General features: G+C 45.0%; 1 protein-coding gene across 7 annotated transcripts in view; it reads left to right on the top strand.

Moving 5' to 3' along the window:
• Positions 1 to 555: 555 nt before the first annotated feature.
• Prosap (SH3 and multiple ankyrin repeat domains prosap) overlaps positions 556 to 11,151 on the top strand; it is a 231,773-nt gene continuing 221,177 nt past the window's right edge. For all 7 annotated transcript variants that reach the window (XM_025306690.1, XM_025306698.1, XM_025306694.1 and 4 more), the window contains exon 1: positions 556 to 1,074. The gene's annotated coding sequence lies outside the window, so the exon portion shown is untranslated. The remainder of the gene's footprint in view (positions 1,075 to 11,151) is intronic.

Raw genomic sequence — 11,151 nt, 5'->3', positions numbered from 1 at the left:
AAAGCCAAAGTTTCCGGAACCGATTTCAAGACCCGGGGCCCGTGTTAACTCGTTATTGGAGTTAACGACACTTTCGTTATCGTTGCGCAGTGCTTTTGTATACCGTGGAAAAGCTGCGCCGCAATAACGATCACGAAACAAACTGTCGTTAACTCCAATAACGAGTTACAAAATCGCGAGTCACAGGTATCTTATGATAGCGATTGTTCGGATTGCATGTTCATCTCGCTCAGTGTACAGCCACCTTTAGAGGGGTTTATCCGTTTATCGAGAGTCGCTCCACGACGAAGCGCGACGAAGGAGAGGAGATTTCCGCGATTCCGCTGGGGCGCGTTTGCGGCTCTTTTAGCAGCGCGCCCGGTCGCATTGCGTATGCGTACAGCTGCGAATACGCGAAGACGTACGCGCGTGCATGCGTACGCCGTCGACGCATGCGAGCGGCGCGGCGTAGCGAGCACGCGTCGATCGAAATTTGACGTTTGCAGCGCGCGCGCGCGCGCTTCCGTCGGCTTCCGCGGGCGGCGTCGTCGTCGGCTCGCCGGACTTGCGCGCGAGCGGCCAGTCGCGAGCGCGAGTTCAGTCAGGTTGGAAGTGTCGCTCGACCGTCGTCGTCGCCGTCGTTGTCGTCGTCGCCGCCGGTCGCGTCGCTCCGGTCTTCTCGCTTCTCTCTCCGTCTCGATACGTCAAAACGCGCCCCGCCACGCCGCGCTCCGTCGTCGAGGTGCCGTTGCCGTCGTCGTCGTCGTCGTCGTCGTCGTCGTCGTCGTCGTCGTCATCGTCGTCGTCGTCGTCGTCGTCGTCGTCGTCGTCGTCGTCGTCGTCGTCGTGGTAGCCGTCGCCTCGTGATTCAGTGTACCCGCGGATGTGTATTGTGTGACCCGTTGCAACCACCTGATAAAGTGTCGCCGGACTCGCGGAATTAGTTCCGACCACGGGGGAGGAAGCGAGTGCAGCCGAGGTACGCCCCACCACTACCGCTGCCACCGTCGTCGTCGTCGTCGTCGTCGTCGTCGCCGCCGCCGCCGTCGTTGCTTCAACCCCTCAGCAGCCCGACGTCGATTCTCCCCGTTTGTGGTGAGTAACTCACGAATGTTGATCTCCCGTGCTCGCGTTATCGGAAACGGAGCGATACTCTGTAGGAGGGTATACATGTCTTTCTCTTTCTCTCTCTCTCTCTCTCTCTCTCTCTCTCTCTCTCGCTCAGCTGTGTTATCACGCATTCCTTGAGGGGGAGAGAGAGAGAGAGAGAGAGACAGAGTGACTGTCGATGCGCCCTTTGAATTTTTCTCCTTTATCGAGCCGTGCATATGACGGCGCGACGAAATTGATTCGGAGCGCGCGCACCGCAGAGCGGGCGACCTTTGACGTATAAGCTTCTTTAAGCACTTCGCTTAACACAACTCGACCGCGTAACTTGGACGCGGGCCGCGAACTTCGCCAATTTATGCGGAGCAAGGCGGTCGGCGATTTTTACACCGCGGCCTCTCGTGTAAATATGAACGTTCCGCGTTGATTGAATTGAAGGTTACCCAGCAGTCGCTCGCGGGCTGCTTCTCGTATTTGTGTGTTTCTGCGCCCCCCTTCTGCGGATGTCTCGGCGTTCTCGCGGTTTCGCAGTTGACCGTGTTTTTATCTCATCGCCTCACTTAATGTCACTAATGTCTCATTGCGCGCGCGATTTATCGACTGGACTCGATCGTGGGTATATTTATAAACGAGGAACGACTTGTTTATCGGGCTTCGCTATTATCCGCGGTTCCGGGATTCGCGTCCTGCGGAGATACGCAGGAGTTACACTGTATTTATTTATTTATTGATATCAAGCGATCGCGGGTCTATCGCGGGATCGTCAGGTGCAACGAGGAACGCACAGGTGCGCGTTCCGGGCTCGACCCGGGCAATGCAATAACGCGCAATAACAGTGCGTGATCGTTAAGTTTCTCTCCCCGCTGTCTCGAAAAGCTGCCGCAACGGAATAAATTCAGCGAATAAATCTTGCATAAATCTGTTAAAGCCTCGTGTATATACAGTGAGAAAAAGAAAACGCTCCCTCCGCGGAGCCGTGTCGTTTATTCGAGGCTTAATGCCATAATTCAGATCCCAGGATTAAGCGGGGAGAATGTTGTTAGGATCAGAATCTCCTAATCTGCTGGTTACCGCAGTGAAATCGAGATTTATCGCCACGAAAATTGCGCCGCGGGACTCGCTCCGCCGCCGCCGCCGCCGTCTTACATTGTAAAGCGCGAATTTCTTCGCGGAGCGTGGCCGCATTTTGTAGAAAGGCAAACGCGCGCGCGCGATGTTTTCCCTGGACGCGCGTTCGACAACAGGTTTTCACGCACGTAAGTGTCCGCATCGCTTACATAACGCGCCGAAGGTTGCTCGATCGCTGCGAAGTGACTCTCGGGGGAGCGTCCTTTACGCTCTACCCTCGGCCACGGGAACTCGCCGATTTCTCGTCGCGACGTTAAGGGAGGATTCACACTTGGGGAAAAAAGCAGCGAGTAGAAAGGCGCACCTAAAAAAAGAAATAATTTCAGTACAAGCGGAATCATCTAAATTTTAGAGGATTTTATTCTTATATATGGCCTCAAGAGAACTCCTCTAAGATTGAGAGGAAAATATTGTAAATACGTTATTCTTGAAGCTAGAGGAATTATATTATGTTATATGTATAACGCAAATCTTATTGATTTTAATATAAATTTCCTCTTGTACACAGATTATTTAATCTTTTTTTAAGAGGATTATTATTTATTCTTACTATACTTTATTCTTAATGGTTATACTGATTAATTTCAAAAAATTATTATAATGTATAGCGAAAAGTATATATATATATATATATATATATATATATATATATATATATATATATATAGATGCACTTCTGGCTGCAGTTCTACAATAGGTAGGTACGAATGAAATAAGTTTATCATAACAAATAAATTTCCAATCAGTTTTGTTATGGAGGATATCCCCTCATAGCTACAAAGACGTTCATCGTAACCAATTGTATGAAACATAATTAAAAGAAAGAATATATTATGGAACTTCTTGCAATAGATTATAAACCGTATTTGACCAAATGTGGGTAAATTATCTCCGTTATACACAGTAACACACATATCTTTTTTAAAAAACGTGTCAAATATTCTGACCCATAAGCACATGATTATTTTCTCGTTCATGTCTGGAGGTAGAACATGACTGAACAAAAAAAGCCGATATTCGAATCAACATATTCTTTTTCGTATAAAAAGAAAATTAATTGATATAAGAAGAAATCCTCTTGAAATAAGAGGAAAACAGTTAGAATATCTAATAAATTTTAGATGAATGGTTCACCTTAATTGTTTTATCGAAAGAGGAATCTTTTTTTCTGTAAAAGGCTTTGCTTAGAATATAAGAAACTATAGGAAAAATCGTTTTACAAATAGAATTTTTTTTTTTGGGTGCGGAAACCATTCAGAATTCGTGCTGGTAGTCAATGTCTCTTTCTCTCTCTCTCTCTCTCTCTCTCTCTCTCTCTTCTCTCTCTTTCTCTCTCAAGTGAAAGACAGACTACCAGCGCAAGTGCTGATTGGTTTCTGCTTTCCTGCTTTCTGCTTTTTTCCCCAAGTGCGAATCCTCCCTAATCGCCCGGGATACTCTCTTGCTTCCTTCGGCCTTACCGACAATGTGCTCTTTGCTTTCTGTCTCTTTCTCTTTTGTCCCCTTTTCGCTGAAACTGTATGTCTCAGGCCAGAGAAAGATAAAGAATAAGAAGCGGGGAGCGCATTGTAAATCAGGCTTTATACTTAAAGGACCGGCCGCTCTCTCGCGTCTTTTTCACGTTAGAACACGTCCCGCGAATTCCGCTCGTCAATGCACCGCACTTTTCTGTCGAAAGTGTCTGGTAGCTGCGATGGTATAATCTGCACGGTGAAAGCATTGCAGCCAGGAGAACCATTTTTCCGGTAAAATTGGCGGTATAATGTTGACCGATTATATGCCATTTATTTCATTTGGCTCTCACTATTTTTGTACCAAGCTGAAGATAATCAACGATGGACCCTGAAAACCGACGTTCAAGTCTGTTATAGACCTTGAAAATCGACATTCAGATATCTCGGGAAAGACAATTTTTGCAACGAAATTGACGGTATAATGTTAACGATTGCATGTTTTTTTCATTTCACTGGGCTCTCATTATTTTTATACCAAACTGGAAGATGGTCTGCGACAGATCTTGAAAATCGACACTCAGATACTCAGTTTTGTCATGTGATGCCTGTTGTCCTTGATAATAATACATTAACGTAGTGAAAACTAGCATATTTTATTTTGCAATAGAGCTCTTCGGGAGTTTCTAAGTCTTGTAGTCCAGTTAAGGTTATCTTGTTGACGAAATAATTGGTCATCTTTTCGTCAATGTGCCTCGTATGGCAACACGTGGCCCTGGAAAAACGACGTTACAGCAGCTGCTGACTCGTGAACATTCTTTCCTATTTCAAAAAGTTTCCGAACAACAAAGACCTTTGCCCTTTACAAACACGTTTGAAGGTTTGAAGAAGGTTTAGAGGTACCTTTGAAGGTTTACGCGAGACTCGCAATAGGCATTCATCATTGACAGCAGTTAACTCTTTGGGACAGAGGATTTTAAGACGAAAAAGACGCTATAGTTGCACAGAAATTTTATTTAAAGAAAAGGTAACATAGTAGATTTATTTTATTTATAAATGATGAATTATCACGGTCCCCTCTGTTCACATTTTGTACAACAACTTTGTCAGTAATCAACATTTTTAAGTTTAAAAATAATGAGGAAACATGTCTCATTAAATGCTGAATGTGTACGTACCTTGAAAAACATCTCGAAATGCTCGGAAGTAAAAACGCGTTATAAAAAGTGCTAGCTATTGCGTATTGATATATTAGCGTCACTGCGCTAACGGCGAGCTACTAGACAAATCATTTCACAAGTAATAACTGGAATTCGCTACGTAATAACGGAGATATTGAGAGTAGAGCCATAATACCCACAAGGGTCATAATACCAGCTTCTCCTCTACTGAAAAGACGGGACGCTTTCTACCCCACTCCTATGTCTCCCTCAAAGAGTTGAACGCGCCACAGAATGTACGAAAAAAGTCCATGGCCCACTCTAAACTCTTTGAAATATTTCAATCCAAAGGAGCGAAAATTCCCCAAAGGAGGCGAATGTTTACCTCAGACTTCGAATGGACTTTCTTAACCCACGCGAGTGAACGTTTCAGCCAATTAGAATGAGTTTATTCCCGTGAGACTGCAGCGAGAGTACATTAGATACGTCCTCCTTGACTTCCGGCTGAAGATATTCTTCACCTGGCGACTCGAAGAATCCCCGCGCTCGGTATGAAGTCACTCGAGTGACTCGGCTGTTAATTCATCGTTTGAATGCGACGTCGAGCGCGCATTTTTCTCCGCGCTTAAATCAATGCGAAGTTGCGCTCGTAAGGTGTAAAAATGTCTTCATCGTCCAAACCCGTTGTTTATTGTTTATCTTGACGAAATAAGATGGCGACTTGTGCCGAACATTTCAACCTGACTGTGTGTGCGCACGCACACGCTTCTACGTCGATCTATACGCGACGGCGGGCTTTAGCGTGCACCAGTGCGCACTAGTGCATCGAATCGAACACCGCAATTCTAGCCATTATTTCGCCCCCCCCCCCTCCGACGCTTTTCAGGGATATAGTTACGGCATAAATGCAACGAGCAAGTGCTTTAGTTTCGACTCGTGTCGCCTGGGTGATATTCGCTCCAACTTTTCCACTCTACACCGTCTAATGCAGAATACCTGCGTTCTCCTCTCTATTCAGTCTTAACAGAAACGTGTACATTTCGCTGAATGTATCTCGAGCACGTGTGTGTGTGTGTGTGTGTGTGTGTGTGTGTGTGTGTCGGCAATAACGAAGATAAAACTGTTATTAGAGACTTTTTATCTCAGCACTTGAAAGCTGTCATGAAAGAAAGTCGCGTTAGCGCTGTCATGGGTGAAATTTCGCCCCGGTATATATTTCTCTGATTTGAAAAATCACAAAAGTGTCGAACGCACAAATGCAATTTTAAGTGTTTCGTTATTATCGAATGTCAGATGAGAAGCAGAGAAGCGTGTTACCGTTATCGGTATCGGGGCGAAATTCTGCCCAAGGTGGCTTTCGAGGGTCAAATACGAGATTGCAGTCGCTGTGCTAACAGCGAAGAATCGCAAAGTTGGAGCGAAGAGCGCGAGTTTAATTCACTCCGGCGAGTCGCGTCGCGACACATAATGGTCTTGGACGCGGCGCGACTGTTAACAAACGCGGTCAATTTGCCGCGTTTGCAGAAACGACGAGCGGGGGCACCGACGTAAATAATCGATAATGACTGTTGCCTCAGCGAGCGCGCCTCAGCAACGCCGTCGCTTTACGCATCGCCGAACATTCCGCGGAGCGCGATTTCGTTGGCGAGCTTTTCCGTGCCGGTTTTCCGTGCTGCCGCGTCGCGAGACAATTCGTGACACGCTAATTGGCGCCTCGGAGAAAATGTGATTCACGCCATTCACGTTTGCACGCTTTCCGCGAGAGCGAGCGGATATAACGTAATAGCGCGCCGCAGGACTCTATTATCTCGTGCCCAAGGACGCACGTTCCACCATTGTTCCGTGGTCGATGTAAATAAGATCGAGAGTCCAAATACGCCTCGCCTTTTCCTTCGACGCGTGAGTAAATAAGAATTCGGCGGTATCTCGCGGGGATCTTCATTGTGCGCGGGGAACGATTAACGTTAACTCGTATGCACATCTACATCTATCTACATCTCAGGTCATTGTGTTTATGGGGGAGGAAAATAGCGAGGGAGGAGGGGGGGGGGAAACACAATGGACGGGATTCGGGTCATTAGGGAAGAGCAAAAGCGAACTCGCGTTTCGGAACGGTTGCTTAACGAACTCCACCTGACTCTGCATGCATAATGCAGTCTCCGTCTTAATTGTATTTCCCCCCCCCCTCCCCCTCCCCTTCCCCCGCTATACCCCGCGGTCTCGCGGAATTCATCGTTTATTTTAACCTGTTTCTTTCCTGTCATCCCCCGAACGCTACACGCAAATATTTTAAATTATCGATTACATGGACCAGCCGGATTATACGGGGCTTGAAGATTTCGCTGAATATTCTTTGCATGTCAAGTCCGATTGTTCATCTTTAATTATTTATGAACAAGTAAAATTGAAGAAAGCGACTTAAAAGAGATTTAGTTTCTTGGAAAATATTTAAGACAGGGGCTGAAGATTTGGACGCTGAATATTCTTCGCGTATCAAAATGCGAAGCAACATTTGCATCGCTACTCGCTGGACTTACTTTGGATTGGATTTTGTAAATCTTACGTGAAATATCCGCAATTGACGATTTGAGAAATTGTAATATCGTACATCTGATTTAAATTTATTCAGACTTACACAGATTCACTCCTACATGGCATCTGCCATTTTGAGTTTTTGAAATCTCACTTCAGATTTCACAAGTAATTAGCGAGAGATCCAGACAACAGAAAATGCGAGGTTTCGTAGAAACCCGTCAGGTAGAAAAAATGTGCCGTACAAGGGGTTACAACTGCGGTACTTTCGCACAATATATGCGCAATATATGCGCACGTGTGCTGGGTTCGATTAAGCGCCGGCAGAGTAACAGAGTAATGTAATGTGTGCCGTTTGGTGCGCAAATGCGGCGATCTAGGCGAGTCGAATTAATGGCCTCGGTCGCTTGATGGCAACGCTTGACGAAACCGCGAAAATAGTCCGAACAAACGAGGAGATAAGATAGAGGGCTTATTAGAGGTGCGCTTTATCTGCGGCAATATTTCCACGTGATTGCCTTCCCTCGTGATTATCTTTTTACTCAAGGGTAATTTACACTGCTCTTATTCTCTTTGAGCGAATTTCTTCATTCGCCAGCGAATTCGTTGGTGAGAACTTCTTCTAGACAATAAATTTTATTCGCTAGCCTGCAAGACTTAGAATTCGCTGCTCTCAAACATTTCTTGTAAGGTGCTCCATTTTTATATTCGCTAACGTCTAAGATTGGAAAACAACGCGATCGGGTCTAGTGGTCAAGGTTGAACATGCGCAACTTTCACGCAGCGATCACTAGATGTCGTGTCTTCGAAATCTTGGACGCTAGCGAATAAAAGAATCGAGCGTCTGGAAGAAACTTTTACCAGCAAATTATGAATTTTAGAATTTTAGACGTTAGCGAATAAAAATCTATTGTCCAGAAGTTTTGTTTATCAGCAGATTCACTGGCGAATTAAGAACTCGCTTGCTCAGAGCGAATAAAAGCGGCGCTGTGTAAATCACCCTTTGGTGTCCGCGAATTTCCGCCAACTTCATTGCGTAAGTGTCGCGCGTACGCGCATGCGTGTTAAGCGCACGCGACAGGTATACGCCATTTAAATACATCGTGCGATAAGATCGCTGATATTGTACCGTCGCATACACGCGTCGCATGCGATCTCCATTGTCGCGACGTTACATTAGGCGGGTATTGTTGTCGATGTCAGGTGATTCATGTGCTTTTCCGGCAATTATCAGCGCTGATAACGCAAAGATTATGCCGCTTCTTCTCTCGCTCTCCCCCACCCCTCGTCACATCTCTCACCTTTGGCTGCTCTATTTACGGCGCCGATTCCGCCAAGGCATATCGGAATCCATTAAACGACGATTACACGATCCAATAACGCGCTTTTTACTCGTCCTTCTTATCAGCGGGCTGTATTTACCGCCGTTTTTATTGCTTTGACGCAAATCGCACGGCGCGGTGCGTATGCCGCGTCACGCAAGAAGAAATCCCCATCGCCGTGGTCGGCGAGCGCGGGGATGCTGTTAAAATGTTATCTCGCGGATGGTTCGACTCTCGGCCGCGGCTGCTGAGCTGCGATTTTTGAAAACATTCTTCTAAATTTTGCAGTGTCAGAAAGAATTTGTAAGAAATTATCAAATTTTGCGAGCCTCTGTTACAAATGGAAAAACTTTCCATCTTTTCGCTGCGCAGTACAGTGTACTAAGGTTTTCAGCATCGCTGATTACGAATGTGATATAAAAATCAGAATTTGGCAGAATTAACAATTGCTAATCTCCTGTCAACACAAACAAAATCATTGTTTTAACACAGTATATACGTTGCAATAGAGTATACAAAGTTGTCCAACATAAATGGGAAGTCTGATACGTCTGATATGATAAAAGTAACAAATTCAGCGGAAGAAAGTTGCAAAATAATTTGTTTATAACAAAATTGTTTAAACAATGTATTTAGAAAATTATATGTTTTGAAAACCTGATGCTTGATGATTTGAAAACATCAGATCAAAGCTACATATTTGGTTTTCGTGAGAATAATTCTGTTATAAACAAATTAGTTTGCAACTTTTCTCCGCTGAATTTTTTACTGTTATTTTTATCATACTTCATATCAGACTTCGTTCATTTATGTTGAACGGCTTTGTCTATTGCAACGTGATACAGGGTGTTTACGATCCCCCGTCCACTCCTATTATTTTGAAAAAGGGTGATGCTAGGAAATTCGACAAACATGTCTCTTATAGAAGCTCGTCTGAAGTTTCTGATAGTGGTATCGCCATGTTTGAGCAACTTTCGGAAATACCAGAAACTGGAGGCAACTTAAAAATTTTAAATGGCAACATAGGTGTCGTTGGTAACATGGGGGTGTCGTTGGATAGAGTGTATAAAAAGAAACAACTTTGGTCTGCATTTGTTAAGTTGATGATTTTGAAATTTCCAAAAGTCGGTAAATTAACAAAAGTCAGGGCGCAAGTATAACATAAAATGTTCCTGAGATTAAATAGAGCAGAAAAGTCTAGTACCATTTTTTCTTCCGACAAATAGTCAGCGTGATATCGTGCGTTAAATATTGAAAAAGTGATCAGGTTTCTCTTAAATATCTCGAAAAATATTAGGCAAATAAAAAAATGTTTCAGACAAAAGTTGTTTCTTTTCACACATTCTATCCAACGAGACCCATGTTACCCTATGTTGCCATTTAAAATTTTAAAGTTGCCTCCAGTTTCCGGTATTTCCGGAAGTTGCTCAGACATGGCGATACCACTATCAGAAACTTCAGACGAGCTTCTATAAGAAACATGTTTTTCGAATTTCCTAGCATCACCCTTTCTCAAAATAAAAGGGGGGTGGACGGGGGGTGGTCGTATACTGTGTTAAAACAATGATTTTGTTTATGTTGACAGAAGATTAGCAACTGTTAACTGCCGAATTCTGAATTTTATATCACATTCGTAATCAGCGATGCTGAGAACCTCAGTACACTGTTCTGCGCAGCGAAAGGATGGAAATCATTTCCATTTGTTGTAACAGAGGCTCGCGAAACTTGATAATTTCTTACAAATTCCTTTCAATATTGCAAAATTTAAAAGAATGTCTTCAAAAATCGAGCTCGACAGTTTTTCTCTACATTGATTAACGTTTAATTGAAAAAAAAAAAACGCATCCCGATTGCTATAAAATTGTGATGGTCTCTAGCGATTTTCGAACAGTAAATCTCTATTTGTTCCCACTGTGGGGCGGCGCGATAAAGACGATTCCCAGGAACGCGAGGACGAGTGAGTAAACGCGCGGTTGTCGCACGAGTGTCCGCGTATCGTAAAGAGCGGTTCTCGTTATTCCCGCGACCGGGCTGCCGGGGATTGGCCGTTCGCGATAGCACTTAATTCGTAATTGACGTTTATCGCGCGACGGCTTGCGGACGCGGCCTTCCAAAATATACACGCGAGATTTGAGGGCGCGCGGGCGGCCATTCGCACGAAAGCGCTCGCGCGCGATTCGATACAACGCGCCGACGTAACACGCGCGCTCTCTCGAGCTCGTGATTTATCGTCGCGGAGATATAAGTAAAAACAAACGTACGTATCGCCTCGTCACTTGAATCATCGAGGGCGCAAAGCCCCAGCGAGCTTTTTTGCCGCGCACCGCGAAACCTCCGTCGGACGTTTTAACGGTACAAGCCCCGCCGGACGTCCAATGAAAACGAGGCTTCTTCGCTCGTTGTGCGGTCATCGATTGCGTAACGACTTCTTCATTAGCTTCCTTTTTCTCGCCCCTTCGGGAATCTCATTGA

Source organism: Harpegnathos saltator, unplaced genomic scaffold (assembly GCF_003227715.2).
Source record: "Harpegnathos saltator strain DR-91 unplaced genomic scaffold, Hsal_v8.6 scaffold8, whole genome shotgun sequence".
Lineage (NCBI taxonomy): Eukaryota > Metazoa > Arthropoda > Insecta > Hymenoptera > Formicidae > Harpegnathos > Harpegnathos saltator.
The sequence above is the reverse complement of the archived record's forward strand: the minus strand, read 5'-3'. Positions and strand labels throughout refer to the sequence as shown.